Here is an 18,903-nt window from a genome sequence, read left to right on the forward strand (position 1 = left end):
GTGCATTTGTATTATTTGAAGTATCGAGTATTATTGAAATATTATTATTAATATTATTATTACCCTGTATAAAATGTTATAATGCCTAATACACCTAATAATATACTACTCGTGAGTAAATGTTGGATTCAATACAATTATTTTGTTGTTGTGTACACATTACACAGATTTTAAAAAACATTTATGTTGAACTTCGGAAAAACACAAACTATTCAACAAGCAAATTCAGTCCAACGCATTAAATCGTATCCACTAGCCGATAGCTGATGTGTAATATTTTTTTAAATTGTATAGTTTTCCAAGTTCTTGAGTGTATACATTATTATTCCATCATTTTCACATACATTACAACATAAGCGCATTACAAAAATAATAAAGTACTAAACTAAATTGTTCATAATGGCAGCAAACTCATGTCTTTTAATTTTAATACTAGAGTTGGTTTTTTCTTTAACGATTGTGACATCATCTGCAATAAGTAAAAGAATTATATCTAGACCTATTGCCGACAAGATAAGCAATGCAGTGGAGAATTTGAATTTCCCAAAAGAAACAAAGGTAAAACAAAATATGAAACATGTAATCATATTTATTACGTAATAACTATTATAAATATTTAAGACTTGTCTACTGTCTGTTCTAATAAAAATACCCTAAAACATATCGGCAGTGTTAATACTGATACTAAATGTTAAACGGCACGCTTTATTGATTGTTAAAAGAACGAACTCCTTATAACCCGAATATACTCAATCAATATCCACGTTAATAAACATAAAATAGGAAAACCAAAAAATAACTTAGTTAATACTAAAATCAACTGTGGAAATTCCTTTTAGGTCATAAGGTAACGCACAAGTGGAAAAATGCAATGAATATGTTTATATTTAACTGTCTTTATATTAGAAATTGAACAACAGCATGATAATTACCATTTGGTATATAAAACAGGAACCACGTCAATGTCTCTTTTTCTATATAAATTAACTGTTCCAACTTCCAACAATTTTTGTGATATAGCTTAAGTTGCATACAATCACTTATTATACATTTAACTTTATTTGCAATAATACAAATGTCCATGTTGTCAGGTTGCGTTTTTGAATCAATATATTAATATTGGGAACTACTCAAAGGATTTCATTGAACTGCTGAACACTTACAAGACGTTCAAGGACCTTCCCATCAGTTTTAATGACGTCGAAATAAGAATATTGACCAGCAACACAGAAGATTCATTTAATGTTAAAACACTTGCCCAACTGAAATACTACCGCAAAGGTCAAGAAATTCAGTGCGCACAATATGTGACATTGCATTACAAGTTATATTATGACACTAAATGCAATACTAAAGAAATTGCTGAGCATGTATACAATATGATAGTGATGGCATACAAAGGGAAATTTATAGTGTTCGACTGGCTTTGGAAATTACATATCAGCCTTTGGTCACCAACTACGAACAACGCGGTACAACCATTGAATATGATCGCGGATGATCTAAAAAAGTTTCGAAAACCTTTAGCTGATTTGATGGGTATGTGTGTGGCATATAAATACACAACGGATATATTTAAAGATCTACAAGGCCCTAATCATACAGCAAGTAGGAAAATTGTGGAATGTCATAATTTAAACGAAGAAAAACTTATACATTATAATTACAATAAACCTGTGTTCCCTATCTCCGGCTCACATTTATTCTTAAAAAACTTATGGAGTCATGAACCGGTTTTGATTAAACCAATGCCTTTTGTTGCTATTGACTGGAATGTAATAAAGCAAGCGTACGATTATGATTTTAAAAAGGTCCATGATCAGTTTACATTTAAACAAGACTGGAAGAAGGATCCGCTTAGACATATTAAATTTCAGCAAACGTTTATAGATATTTTCAGGGTAAAACTATATTTTTACATTTGGGTGACACTTTTTATCAACCCTGGCGGCTATATAATTAGTTGTACTGTTAAGCGACTGATTGCTAACTTGCTTGAGTTCAGCTATATTGAAGACAAAACGTTAAACCAAGTATTAACGTTCTGTGATGAACCAAATCAAGGGCAGATTGAAATAGTTAAGAATATAATTATTGGTGAAGTAAATACGATTTTGACAAATTTAATTGGGCATACTAATAAAACTGAATTGGCCGACATTGCAGAGATTAATAAATTCGCACGATCTGATGTTGGAAAAGCAATTGAAACACATTTACAAGAATTAGAAAGATGGTATAAACCAAAATTAGAAGGACTAACACTTGATGTTTTATCGTTCTTTATTGATGGAAGTAAAAATACTCATCTTTCGGTTTTCCCTGGAAATTGATTTGAATACATCGAATACGAATATCATAACACTTCAAACAGTAGTTACTAAAGTTATAATAATTAATACAAAAAAATCTGTTTGACGTATATATTACAATAATTAAATAAACACATATTTCTTTTAACCGTGTCCTTTGCTTCGTTATCATCCACCCTCTCTTTAGGGCGTTCCTCGTAGTGCAATTCTGACCATATGTTTCATAGACACATATTATATTTGATTTGAATTTAGTTTAATTGGGCTCTAATAAATTGATCCCTTTTAACTATGCTGATGGTTACAATTAAAAGTAACCTTCAAAAAATCTTCTATGAAATAAATAGAACACGTGACTCGCACCAAAATTGTATCAGTTTATTTAGACAACTCAACAGTCATACAGGTAAAATGTTAGGGGAAAATTCAGATAAAAAATATATTGTCACATTTTAAGCAGAACATATTATAAACGTTTTTAAGTGATAGACCTATATCTAAAGAAATGAACTGTTTTTCGAGGGAGAGGTCCGAGGGTCGAGGGTAGGTAATATTTCAAGAATTTGTTTATAATAGCATTTTTTTTTATAAATTATGATTATGGCAACACGAGTGTTTTATTATTATATAGATACATATGTGTAGCGTTTTGTTGTTTTACGAGTAACACTGTTTTCTTAAGTCATACTTTAATAAAACTGTTTATCCATAGTCTGAATAACACTTGCTAAATAATGTGTATTGTACGTGATAGGTATTATTGTTGCTTTAGTCATAAGTTTTAGCATAAGATAAAAAATAAATTTGAACGGTAAACTCTATGTATAGTTTTATACAATTTTATTGAAATTTGATAGAGTAACTTATTAAGTATGTACAAATAACAATGTACACAACTTTATTCCAGGAAATAGTTAAAATATTTAAACTGAAAATGAGAAGATAGATATATTTTGTCTTAGCTTTATATAAGATAATATCAACAACCCGAATTTTTGAAAGCTATACAATTTTAAATAATTATACTATTACATATATGATAAACTAACTCCACCCTTTCAAACGCTTTTATAATTGTTAAAATAACTGTTGGAATAATAATTAATATTCTATATATCAGGAAGTATTTCACAATATATAAATATGTTGTTTATCTGTATAACAAAAATACATAGTTGTTAACCAGGAAATGTTATAGAAAAACAAAGTTGTTTTTGTAAGCACACGTGTATGTGTAGACGCGTGCAACCTTGTGGGTTAATATAAATAGCATTTGATCTAAGGGCTCGGGGCTCAGTATTTCTATTCAGTTTATACATATTACTAGTGTATTATTGTTTCACTGTGTTGTATATATATTCTATGTATAATATATCTATTATTGTAATAACTTTATTTGTGTTGAATACTTGATTATCATCACTATACTACATGATACTATATTTATGTATAGTATTACAACAATAACTGTGGCGAGTACCTATTTTTTTTTTTTTTCATACAGTTAATATATTGTAATCCAATATGGTATAATTATTTTTTTTATCAAAACTAAGCGTTTTTTAACAGCGACTGTTGTAATGTAAACAAATGGTAAGTTCCTAAAGGTATCACAAACTTTAAATATTATTAGAATCTTCGTATTTGACAAAAACTGTATGGTTAAAATATAAATTTTTTATCGAAAACAAGGTGTTTTTCTTATCATATTTTGTTTTTGCAGGTGTTTTTGTATTTAAATGTTTGACCTATTTTATTTCTTGTACGTTAGCATCTTGATGTTTCACTAATTATATTTATACTTTTTTTACAGATTTTAATATTCTAATAGTTGTACTATGATTTCAGTAATTTATTAAAGTTTTTTTTAATGGGTATAGTTTAAGTTTGACAAAACTGACGTGCGCGGGCATACCAAATAAATATTTCTTATACATTTCAACTCGATCCGACTCTTTTTCTCGATACTATAGCCAGTAAAAGTTCTAACTTAAAAACTCGTACGGTTTTTTTTTTGTTTTTTCAACTTTCGTCTGTGAAGACTTAAACTTTTTCAACTTTTACCCCCCCAAAGTACCAACTAGATGAAAATTGCGATTTATAGAGTTGCTATTCAAAGGAATTGGTCTAGTATTAAAAAAGTTACAGTGTATACAGCGAAAAAAAAAGCCCACATCAGAGTAAAACCAATACCTTCTCGCTTTGCATAATTTTGTTTTAATGTAGTTGCAAATTTGAAGTATTTTGACAAATGATTTTCCAAATTTAACCATGGCATATAAATTTAATCATTTTTGGTCATGTTACAGCTACAAAAAGTAATACAATATTAATAATAATTAGTAAAAAATCAATTTTTTTTTTAAATTTATCTTTTTAATTTAATAACCATGTCCTTTGTTCTCTAATCAGAATATTAATGATTCTTACACAAATACATACACTGATAATTTTTAAATAACAAATAACGTTGTTATGGTTATTTTGAAATCCTATATTTACTGACAACAAATTTTTGTCTACGCGGCGGTAGTGATTTTAAGTACATTCGATCATCTATTAGATTAAGTATACAAAATAGTATACTATATTAGATTGCCCATTTAGTAAACTAATAGCGTATTAGTTCAATTATTCCTTTTTTTTCCTTATCACAACTCATAGAGTTAAAAATCATAAAACAAAATTTTCTAGTTTTTTTTTTTAAATTATAAATTGTTGTCAAATTAAATTTTGTAAAATGTATTGTTTTCTCTAACACAGTACCAGTGTAAGATATAATTTTTAATTTCAATGTTAGAGACTAGATTTTTCTTTAGAACACTACAAGAAATTAATAAACAATTTAAGGATTTATGCAAAGGTTTTTTTTTTTTTGTACATTGTCAATGTAGTAAAATAGAAATATAATTAAGCTACGAAAGAATATAATCTATGAAGTATAAATAGTTAGCGTGAGATTGCTCTAATGGAAGTGTATAATACATAAATATTATTTTTATTGAGTACAAGCGATTGAAATATGAATCATTGACCATTCCAACTAAATTTTACAAGACATTGATTATTGGCCACGAATTTTTGCAAAAAAAAAATACGTGATAAAATCACTTTCGAATAAACGCTTCGGTGCAAATCAGTACTTAGTATTCTCAAGCCAGTACAGCTCAAACCAAGCACAGTGTAAACCAGCAAAGTTAGAAAGTATTAAATCGTAGTGCTGTATTTATAAATAAGCATCAAAGCTTTTTATTGAAAGTGACTTTATCACTTTTGTTTATAATAATTCCTGTAAAGCTGTAAACTCTCCGTTCACTCTATGCTGTGATTCCATTATGCCTATACTCTACTGTACTAGTCCTCTTGTATAAAATCACTTTCAAATTATATTTCGTTAGCACGTATATTTCTATTTTCTTTTACAGTACAACTTGAACAACTAACAAGACGGGTTCGATCCAATGTTTGACTTGGGTGTTATTTTTTCGTTTCATGTACTCTGCCCGTTTCCGTCTTTCCAAAACTAAAGAATATAATTTATTATTTTTCTGTCGACTGAATTTTTGTTACAACTTACGGGACGATCCAAAACACATTTTACACGTACATTAAAGTTGTTTTTTAACGCAAACTCTTTTGGTAAAAGGTATATTTCTATTTGTTTTTTTTTTTTTAGAAAAACACGGAACACATGGGGTGCAGTGTTATTGTTATCTGCGAGCACTTACACATCCTAACTTTTAAAATATTATAAACCATTCAACATGTTTAGTACATTATTTTTAATTTAAAAAGTCATTGAAATGTGCTTATTACCATTTAAGTTTCAAAAGTTGTTACTAAAAAAACTGAGTTGGGAGGGGGGTAAAAATAAAAAAGGAATTGGTCCAGTATTAAAAAAATTACAGTGTATACATATAAAAAAAAACCCACATCAGAGTAAAACCAATACCTCCGTCGCTTTGCATCGAAGCTAAAAATTTGTGAAAAACTGAAATCACATTATATAAAAACAATATGAAAAATAATAATTAGTGAATATATGTAAATGTTGTTATGTTCCTAAATAATTTTATCGAATAATTATTACCTACACCTAACTGAAGAGACTGGCCGGTAATATTGCAAATAGAGGAAACAGCAAAACCGACCGTACTATTTAAAATTCGTTTTTTACAATATAAAAACAACTTTAATAAATAGAATAAAAGTATAATATTACAAAAATACTAGGTACGGTAGTTTATGTATAAGTTATAAACATTTAAAGTTGTCAAATTAATAATATTATAAATACCGATTTCTTCGAGTAGCAACTCTATAAAACAGAAATCGTACCAGAAAAGTACTTAAAATGGGGTAAAAAAAAAACAGCTAAACATTTTTACAAATTGTTCAACTTAAAAATACGCTGCTTTAACACTTTTTTTTTAATACTCGAATTAATTCCAAATTTTTATGGAATATTCGTTAAACATAGTACTATTGGTAAACATTGGGAAACCAAAAAAAAAGAATAGCATAAACTCTATTGCCTAAAAAGGATAGAATTTTTTTTCTTTAAATCATTTTTTCAAGCAAAGTTTTAGGTATTAAGATGTGAAAATTAAACCGTAGGTAGAACTACAGTAGAGCTATTACATTGTACACATAATATGTATAAGTATATACATATGTATACACATATATATTTCAATTATTTTTTCAAAATTCTGTAGTCAAACGCTAAGTCACTAAGGAGAAAAATTATAATAATTATACAAATATTAGACGGAAATTATTTATTTTTTTTAAATTGCATATACATTTTTAACGTAGATTTTTATTGTTAGATAACACATAAGGAATTTTTGGCAAACATTTTGAGGTAAAATATAATTTATTACTACTACTAATATATATATGAAAGCTTCAATTTTATAAATTCTTTAAGTCATTAGTTCAAAAATGTGTAAACCGATGCTACCCGTAAATATTATAATTATTCTCTAGGTAAAAACTCACGTTTGAGTTGTTGCAGTACTTCTTCACGATCGAAGCTTGGTTCAGCGTCTGTTTCTGTGTTGAAGTACACGGTTGCACGTCTTGTAATAGTTTGTAATTCTTCGATAGCTTTTCTTGGAGTCGTTAAATCTTTGAGGTCCACATAGTCGCCAGAATTCACCAAGCCCATCATGTTACCATATCGTTGACTAAACTCCACGCATGTATCATTGTAGAATTGTTTTCGATCTTTCAATACCTTTTTTTCTGTCACTATAAATAAATTTCTGGCGTATAGTATTTGCTGCACCGGAACAGTCGCTATGTAATAAGTTGTAAACTTGTTGCGAATGTTTTCTAGTGCAGGATCGATCATATTCAAGTAAGCAACAGCTTCCATATGTTTAATCCTTGGTTCATGCATTATTATATTCGTTACATGACATATTCTATTCAACATCGAAATTCCTTCACTTTCGATCACGTTCATAAGCCGAATAAACGCTTCGATGTAATAATTACTTCCTGTGCACTGGTCCATAACGTCGCGCAATGATCGGCCTACGGTATCACAGCTATAGGTGTTCCGTATAAAGGCCGTAAAACTGTCTGCCTCTTCTAAACTGACGAACTGGAGCGAATTTCTAGCGATGTAAACATTATGGCACAGTTGTTCATGAACCGTAAAAGGTGGTGGCAACTCGTATTTTTTATAATTTACTTTAACTGCCGGGGTACTTACACACCTGATTGCAGGTATATGATTATAGCACGTGGTGTCTGAAAACACCAACCCCATAAATGACGCCTCGGTTTCTTGCAGTTTCCGAATGATTTCAGGTGTGATTGTCGTTTGACAAAGGTGAAGACTGCACAGTGCAATAACACAGATTTGCAACAAAAACATATTTTTTAAACTTATATTTCCAAATAAATCTAAACGGGAATGATATTAGCTGTTATACTATAAGAACCCCAATATTTTTCACAAAATTATAACTGCTCACTACCAAGTATGTTCTATAGACTGAACCGTCGTTATAACTTACGTGGCCATCCAAAACACTTTTTACACGTACGTTAAATTCGTTTCCAACGATAGTAATGTTGGTAGTGTGGGTAGGTTAGATTTTCTAGAAAAACTTGAACAAACAACAAGGCGACATTGGATAGGTACAATGTTCGATGTTCGTTTCGCGTACTTTACCCTTCCCCGTCCTTCCTAAAACAAAGAAAACGATTTCTTTTTTGTATTTTTCACCGTAACGTGAATATTCGAGAATTCGCAAAGCCGTATAATTTTTTACCATTATTTAAATGAAAAAAATTATTGATTTACGCGTGTGTAGATACGGGACTTGATTTTGGTACAGTCTTCTTATGCGGGTTTATACCTTACTTGGTTAGACTGTACCTATATGGTTTAAGCTATCTATGTATACAAAAAATCGATAATCAGATAATGTTGACGGCAGGAGGGGGGGGGGATGTGGAATATGGATATTAATTATTATGTAAATTTGAGGATTTTTACGTACGGCAAAAAATGCTACACACCATAATAGCGAGGAGATAGATTATTTTCATAGCTTTAATAGAAGATAATAAACAGGTAGATCGGATTTCACGTTCATGCGGTGTAACGTTTTGAGTTTAAGAAAAATTCTGTTTGATGCAACTTATAAACGCTTAATTTTCAATTTTTCCTAATGTATAATTTTGAAGCTGTGTATGCCTTATATCAAAGGGTATGGGGGGTCAGTGGCGTATTTACGGGGGGGATATGGGGGATAGATCCCCCCTTGGCCTTTTTTTTTTTAGTTAATGTTTTCCGTATTTCAATATGAAATTACTTTTAAGTATATCTGTTTCTAAATATTCGTAATGGGTATCGCATAATTGTACACTTATGTTTTATTGCTCCATATTTAATTGATAATAAATGATAACAGAATAATACACACATTTTTTTTTGTGAAATGTATGTATACAAATTTTGTATTTTAATTTGGCTCCACATCGAAAACTCACACAATGATGCGTTGCATAAAGAATTAATAAATTTAATGATTAATTAAAATTGTATGGACCAATCACTGACCACTAAATTATATTTCTAAACATCTATTGGTTCATTAAAAGTTAATTTAATATGAATTATATAAGTTACATATTGTTAATATTGTAATAAATTAAGTTATTATTAATTAAGTACTTGAAAATTATTATATTACGGTATAAATTAAATTTTTGATTTTGATTTATTCTTGTTTTACATTTTATTCCAATATCCATTAACTCTTAAAAATATTTTGTACTTTTCCTGTGTCTACTGCCACACCAGAACGATGCTTTTCTAGTTTAATGAGGATTAAGTCCTATCTTAGGAACAGTATGACAGAAGTAAATTTTTTTTTTTCTATTTATTATTGGAATATAATTATAAATTAGTACCTAATTAGTAATTAGTTAATAGTTCATTATTTTATTATTAGAACAGACTGAATGGGTTGGCTTTATTGTAATGTCGCCGGTCAATAAAAATGTTGCCAGATGAGGTTATCGATGATCAAAGTCTCCAAAAAAATAGAAAACTAGAATTTGTGTTATGATTATGACAGTAAATAAGAAAATTATGTTTAAATGCCATTACTATAATAGTATAGTGGAACTTAAACATTATAAATAATTGTTTAAGTTATAATTAAGAGTCATTAGTTTGGTGGATTTTAAAATTAAAATATTGTTGATATGCTGTTTAGTTGCTTGGGGGGGGGGTGGGGGGGGCAAAGCCCCTTTCAAGTCTGTGGAATATTATTTATTTCATCCCCCTTCTAAATACGTCACTGTGGGGGGTGTGTTAGTTACACACTTTTCACACTATTTTCATGTAAGCTAATGACAAGTATAATAACTATAATTAATTTGACTATACCAAGTCAAATTAATCACTCTGTCTGTGTACTTAAAATTTCTATAAGTCTTTAACTACTACTTTATTGCATTAGTCTTAATAAAATATTACTTATTCATTATTACTATGCAAATTGTGTTAATTCTTATTATGTTTCCATCCCCCACAAATCGTCGAATTTCAACGCTGCTGCATTTGTGTGTTGACACAATATTTATTTATTTTAGTTTTCTCTTTTTCAGTTATAATCAAACTGCAGCGACGATAATAACATTGGTACAGCATTAAACAAGTACTAACGGTATTAAATCATTTGGGATATCAACGATATGTAATATTTGTAAGATATAAGATTTCTAGCCAAAAAATAATCAGACCAAAATATTAAAATGTTTTGCCGAATTGCAAGATATTGTGTACAACTAATAACAACACATATTTCGGCGGCCAAAAAGAAAATATATATTATAATATAATTTCCCAAACGCTATGTCGGGCGTTTCTGTAAAATCGCAACGAATTTCAATGCCATTGTAATAAAGGTATTCTTATAGCTGATGTATGCAACACGAGCTATGGCTTTATATTTTGTTCAATGTCATATTTGAAAAGCTGTTGTTATTCGAGCGCGTTTGACAAAAACCATACGGTATAGTTTCTAGTGCAAGGTGATTTTGGCTGTACAGAACAAAAAAGACATATTATTCTTTTTTATAGTAATTTTATAGTATTAGTCCACCCAATTTTGATATATTTTTTTCAAAAATAAATGTATACATTTTAGATTAACTAAAAACTATGAAAAAAGGTCTAATATCTTAGAAGAATTTAAGAGAGCCATAGTTAACCAATCATCCTGTACAATATGTATTAAAATGTTAATACTTTGAAAAAAATAAAATGCTAGTAACAGTATTGCTTTTATATCCACTATTGACTAGTATATAACACTGGCTGATGATATTAATAGCGGTACTTTAGCCAAATATATGAATATTGTTATACTCAAAACAATTTAAAAAAAAACAGTACTGTGGGGACGGGTAGGTCATAGGCTTACAGGAATTTTTAAGTCTCAAAGTAATAAAATCACTTTGTATATCTTTGTATAAAGATATATATATATATATTTCCATTTAATTTCCAGTTTCCACACAAATAAAAGAAATAATTATTTTCAGTGACAAACATGTATCACCTACTAAATATTTACAGTTAAATAAAATGTATTGCCTACATTTTCATAGCCAGATTGAAAATAAAAGAAATCTTACGTTATGTTTAATCGTTTTGAAAATTTAAACAGCTTTTTCTTATTTTCCTAAAATTTTAAGAAGTTTAGATAATTGGTTTAGGAAATATACTACTCCAAATATTATATAGAAAAAAAACCGTAAGTGGTGACGGGCCACACGTGCTACACTGTCGTACATAGATGGTAGGTTATCGTACTGTAAAATACTACATTTGGATAAATAAATTTGGATACGAATTTATTATATTTTCTTTTCCAAATTATACTTAGTAAGTTTAAGTTGTTTTATAATCAGTTTTTTAATAATTGTATTTTGCTTTATCAAAAAGAAAGATACGATTTCGGCTCTTTAGCTCCATAATTGTAAAAGTTATGACTATTTCTACTGTTATCAATCAGTCAAACTTACCTTAAACTCAAGGTGGAATTATAAATCTACCATTAACATTGACAAGCCAAAAAAATATCATAAATCCTTTCCTCTAGACAGGATAGTAATATTTTCTTTAATTCATTTTTTCAAGCAAAGTTTTAGGGATTTAGGTCAGAAAATGAGACCGAAGGTAGACCTAGAATATAACTATAACGTATACAATTTTTTCAAAAATATGTAGACCTTTTATTTATGAAGGAATAACTTCATAGAGAGGAAAATTAATCTTTGACCATGATATTCAATTCCCAGGTTGCTAAGTGTAGGTGAACTAACAGTCAACAGGTAACGAAAATATTTCCATTATTACATAGTTACCTTACTACGATATATGACAATACATTTTTATAGACAGACGATCAGCCCTAATCGTATCCACCTTAATACTAAAAATTAATTTTTAAGCACATAATTGTCATTAGGTAAAATGCTTTTATCGATATTTGTATTTTTGTCTAGAACATTGGACCTCTCTTACTTACTCACGTATAAATTTCTTACTGCTGGCTTAGACTGTACTGGCTTGAACCTACTATCCACAGATTCGTATTGAAGCGTTTATTGAAAAAATATTTTATCACATTCAATTATAATAGTTCCAGTAGAGCGTAGACCAGTGGCCTCCCCGTCCCTTCTATGCCACGGCCCCACTGTATCTGCTTTTTTTTTATTAATAAGCTGAGACATACATACTCATATAAATAATAATATATTTTTTTGATAAATGTATAGTAAAAGAAACAATAAATGCCAAATTGATTGCGATCAACTAATGTATTTTTGGTTAAAAACATTGGTTCATAAACTAATTCCAACAAATTTGTTAATTTATACTAATCGTCATCAATTGTATTTTATGAATGTAGCAAAAGTACAGTTCGTATAAAATTTTAGAAGAGACAGTTTGCCTCAGTAAAATGATGTGTAGTCTTTGATTTTATGAACATAGCCTTCTAAGGTCCACTTCCTTATTTGGTTATAGAATTATCAATATGACATTTCTCATTTAGCTCTTTCCAACTTTCGATTACTATGTTCTTAGACTTGATTGAATGTTTTACGCTTTTACCTACATCACAACAATATGTTTAACTCATTACAAATGTCAAATATATTACAAGTTTCAATACTACTGAATTTTTGTCTTGTTTTTATACTACATTATTAATGTCATTATTTTTCTCTGCCGTTTCGTTGATAACTTGCCAAAACAAGATATTCCTAAAACAATTATACCTTTTTTCAACGATAAATGAAAACGGAATTACTTAAACTGTTATGGCATTTTGTCCTTAGTTTTAATCGAGGTAACCAGACCATTTATATCCAATCTTTTGATTTCTATAGCTACGTCTACATAATTTATCTACATTTTAGCATCTTGATCAATCTCCAATAAATACTCAAATATTCAAATTGTTCATATTCGACGAGAACGAGATAAAAACAGCATACCGCATAGTGATCTCTGATCAGTAAAAATTCTTCCAAGTATACAAGATGTTGTACTCCCAGATTCAATGGTTTTTAACAAAAATGTGGTCGATCCAAGTTTAAGAGAATGACATAACATGATTGGAAACATTTATACACGAAAGAAAGTTGTGACTAGCCAAAACATATAGATTGATACCCAAAATATGTATCTAATTGGTTAATATTCATATCACCTGTCATTAGTAGACATTAGTAGATGCCTACATTTATATTTATTTTAATAAGCTATAGAAACTAGGAAGCATCTGTTTAATCCTAGTATAATTAAAGTATTTAGAAACAACAAAAACTTAAAACTGAATACAAATACAAATTTTTTTTTAAAGTTAGAAAAATTCAATACATAGACTAATTGAATGTAGTTAGCTTTTAAATACAGGAAAGGCAATACATTTTAATAATCAGGTATTCTATATATAATACCTATCACTTTTATAAAAAACAAATATAATAGTAGGTACTAATTAGCAATTACATTTCATTAATACATAGGCAAAACCGAGTAAGAGATAATTTGCTTTCTTTGCCGGACTTGAACAAATCAATTTTTTTTACTTTTGAATTTTTACAGCATAACTTTAGATTCTACTACTTTCTGGAAGGGTGCAATACTAAAAAACTTTCTCTTAAATATACTATAATATAAATTAATTTATATTTTGAATTGTATTATAGTATTAAAAGTTGTTTTTCATTAAAAAATTGTTTCATTTTATTATTTACAAAGACTGTGATTAAACTATACATATTTAAAGTACTTTTATTATTTATTTTAAAATATAATAGGTTTTAGATAAATGTAAGTAGTAAAAGTTAAATACTAACTTTGGTTCGATTGCAAGACGCTATTGATTTGATAATGATGTGCAATGATTGTTTACAGCTATACCTTTTCCGGTGTTTCAGTTGTCAAGGTGTTTGTCACGCCTGTAGGTTAGGGTTAATCGTATTTCTATAATAATTTATCGCCGTTGTTACCCATAAGTAGTAAATAACAACAGATTGCAATTTTTTTATCATTGTATTTACTCTTCTTTATAATCGTGTTTTTACTTTCATTCGCGGAAACGTATTTAAAATACGTTAAAATATATCCAAAAAACCACACCTTGACATCGACCTAGTTATATATTATCGGAGTCTCCAAATTTAAAACGATTTCATTAATATTATATTTAGGTACGAATTATTTTTCATTTAACCAATTATAAAAGTAGGTCTATTGTCAGTTCTAGTATCACACAAATTGTGTGATACAACATACAAAAGAACCCCATTTTTTGTTATAAAATTAATTTAAGTTATAATAATATTACTGAAAATCTGTGAGCTCCTCGACCCCACTATGCCTCTACATAACTGTGTTTATCCATACAGCTGCAATTGGTTTAACGCACCTTTTAAAAATTATCATATGGTTTTCCAATTGTTATTATTTTTCTAAAAAATTGTAGACTTACTTTCTTACACGGAAACGACTTGAAAATTATAGCCTTTCATAGTTTCAACAAACAAAAAGAGGTGTTGCTATTTAAAAATCAAAAGTTGCTATAAAAAAAGTTGGGAGAGGGAGTAAAATAAAAAGTAAAAAATTGAGACATTATTGTACCTATAAAAACACTATGAAAAAAAAAATATTAAATTTCTTCAGAATATTGTGTGCTAAATTCCGTATGTCTAAAAAAATAAAACGCTAAATGTTAGTTACTTCCTTTTGGTTTAACGTTTTAGGCTTTAGAAACTAATCACTATTTCTTTCAGTTATTAATGCCAGTAATAATACAAAAAATCTACGTCTTCATTCACCACAATTACCGTTTCACTATTTGCAATATTTTCAATTTTTTTTTTACGCCACCCACTAAATTTGGATTAAACAAATAATAACGCTATATTATTGGCTGCTTAAAATCGCTGTAATAGTCATAAAAATAAATAATACTTTAGACTACTAGAAATAACTATTTTCAAAAAAGAAAAATATATTTTTACATACTTACCTACTATTGGATTAAAAAAATAAGTTCATCTTTTTAGATCGGCTATAACAAGTTCAATATATCTCATTTTTACGAGCACTTGAACTTACTAAATTGTTTTAGATTTCTACGTTGTTTTTTTCTTTTTTTTTTTAGTGTAGTTGTAATTCTAACCCCTCGTTATCCATTTATAAATTGCAAGAACTGTGTGATTGTAGTTTTTTTATTGATTACAGTTTTTTTTCAGGCAACACCTGAACTCTGTACAGTTCAGAATTTTTAATACTATTATGATACAATTTTTACTTATACACAATTAAGGAAATAATTAATATAATTTAAATATTTCTAATCAAAATATCTAGACATTCTAGTGTATGAATTTTTTGCAGTACATTACTCTAATATTGCTCTTCTTTTCCTTTAGTATCACAATTGGTTATAATCAATACTGCCTCCATCAAGTCTTTCCACTTTTGTCTATTAAACGTCATCTCAAAGAACACATTCTGATTCAATCTCCTTACTTGATTGTTTTTCTAACTTACAAAAGAGTGAATCGACTTGAGGTATAATTTTTCCAGCTTCCCGTTTATTCTTCTCTCAAAATTAATGACAAATAATTATTGTACATGTTCTATTTTTCGGAATGCATTTACTTTTTTTTTTTAAATTAATTTATACGAATAAATTCTCAAACTCATGTTTAACTAAAATATAAAATTTTAAAAATACGAGTATTTGAAGAAAATATATTTTTGTCCACCTTTATTGTAGTGTTTGGTCACTGAGCTGTGTAGTCAAATATCTCCAATAGAAATTCAAAACTATGACTACATAGGCAATTTGTGTATCATTATAATTTTTCATACAAATTTATCAAAAACCGTCAGTCTCCATCACTATCCTCACTTCCGTCTCCTTTTTTTTCCAAATAAGTATTTAAATAATTGAAAGAAAAAAATATAATGTTTCTACTTTACTAAATTATAGCTAACGTACAACCAGCACAAATACAGAATAGTTTGTATGAACTAACACTAGCTATAGACATTTTTGATTTTGCGAAAAACTCTAAATAAACAGACTGTGTAACGTGGTATTAAAATAAAAGACAAATTAAAAAGTGCGAATAGTGTATTTTTCTTTTAATCCCACATGCTAGCATTTATACTAGTTTTATGTTAATTACTTTTATGATGGCGTAAATTTACATTACACAAGTTGTATGCAACCAAGTATGTTGTTTCATAATATTGTAACTATAGTACCTATAGTATCTAGAGTGAAATCTTTCTCCACATATTTATGATTTTTATTTTGTTTGGATAAGTTTTTCTTCAATAATACAGAGATAATAGACGTTGTATGCTCTGAAAACAAATACTTAAAAAAGTTAAATTCTAAAACGGAGACAAAATCGAATAAACTTATTATACGCTATATAATTTTGGAAGTATTAAATTATAATGATTAATGAGTTTTTTTTTTAAATGATTTTCTCGGAATGAAAAAATAATGACATTGATCTTTTTTCCCCGCAGCCCTTCATATAAAATACCGGGCGATTGGTTAACTGAAGAGTGAATTTGTCAAACGTTCCAAAGTATACCTAACCTGACTTTATAATTTGATTTGTATTTTACGCGTTACGGAAAACAATTTTGTACGTTTGTCAAGTGAGGAATAGTTGTTTATAAAAAACAATTATATTTCAGACATAAAAATATGCTCAAGTGTTTCCGGTAATGAATAAAATACAAATTAAATTATAAAGTTCAATTTTTTTGCTTTGGCACTTAGAACGTTTGACAAATTCACTCTTCAACTATGGACCAGTCAATAACTTAAAAGATATAAGACTTTTTTTACATTATTTAGGATCGGAGGAAGGGTGGAGAGTAGAGAAATTTTTATTTATATCTTTTAAAATTAAATAACTTGTAAACTAATTATCCAAAACTGGTTATCGACCAGTCAAAATATTCAACAAATTATTCTTAATTCAAAAAGTTAACTAAATATACACATTACTATTTTAAAAAATCATGTTTATAATATTTTAACATACAAGGGACGGAGTTGTAATTTAAAAAAATATATTAAATTTTTCCCAACTAATAATTATAAAATTATAAAAAAAAAAAAAAATTAAAAAAAGTGTAACATCTTTTAAGTTATTGATTAATTATATTATTGTAGATATTAGATTATTCGTATATAATGAGATAAATCGTATGCTTACATATTGGTTTCTAGTACAATGAACGATGTGTATCAAAATTTATTTTGTTTCGAATTTTAGATAGGTTATGGTACCAAAAACAAGTGCAATCAGAAATAGAAGCTGTAATAGGTAAGTACAAATTTTAACTTTTTTTGTACGAACAGTTATTAAATTTGAGCTTCGATGCAAAGCTGAAAAGGTATTACAGTAGACTCACAGTAATCCGGCATATATCAGACCACGGTATACACATATTCATATATAATATGTACTCGTACTTAAAAATTGTACTGTATTAATACATTCAGATTGAATAGTTGCTTTGACCCAACTTTGCTAATACCTTCTGTACTGATTTATAGTATACTTGGTTTCGACTGTACTGGTTTATAGACTAAGCTTGGTTCGGACTATGCTGGGTCTTTAGTATTATATAATTCTAAATAATAGCGATAAATTTGATTGAAATTAAAAGTCACAATCATAAAAGTTTTTTTGCTTAAGGCTTTGATAATCGTTCAAAACTTTTTGATTCGATTGGTTGGATTGAGTCAATAATTTTATCGAATATTCATCAAGCATGTCACTATCTGTAAATAGCCTTAAATCCAAGTTTTAATAACCCTACGTCCCTCAGTAATGATTGACGTTTTTTTATATTACATGCCCAATTTTTATATTTTAGAGCTCTAAACTAGATTGATAATTAGACTATTACATATATAACTTACATACAAATAAAAACAACTATGATAACTACAATTTTTTTCAGTAAGGAACAACACAAAAAATCTTAAAATTTGGATTTAGAAAGCAACGTTGGAGCTTAACTTTAATAATGATTGTCTTATTTTTAATGAATCACGTTGCGAATAATAATAAAAAATTGTTAAGTGATATAATTATTTTATATTTTCGTTACAGGTAAAAGGTGCTCTAACCTTACAACAATGACAATGTTTAGACAGTTAAGAATAAACTAAAACCTCAAAAAATAAATTAGTTCAAAGGAATTAATAGAAAGATTTTTAAATCTAAGTAAAATTTTTTAATTTTTTAAAATCAACATATTTGAAGTAAATTATGTTTTAAAAACCCGATTTTGCTCTAGAGAACACCGAAGGTTAATATTTGGCAATTTTATTTATAGTATATAATTATTAACAAACATGAGTGTGAAGCCAATAATGATTTGTTAGGAATTTAGCTGGTCTACCTTACTTAAAAATATAAGACAAGAAAAAACATATCGGAGCATTTTCAATAAACGAAAATATAAAGACCCTCCCACCATTAATGATCA

Source organism: Adelges cooleyi, unplaced genomic scaffold (genome assembly GCF_023614345.1).
Source record: "Adelges cooleyi isolate 19-005CV unplaced genomic scaffold, UGA_ACOO_1.1 ACOO_flye_CR_arks_rails_tigmint_CR_PRNA_446, whole genome shotgun sequence".
In the NCBI taxonomy this organism is placed as follows: domain Eukaryota; kingdom Metazoa; phylum Arthropoda; class Insecta; order Hemiptera; family Adelgidae; genus Adelges; species Adelges cooleyi.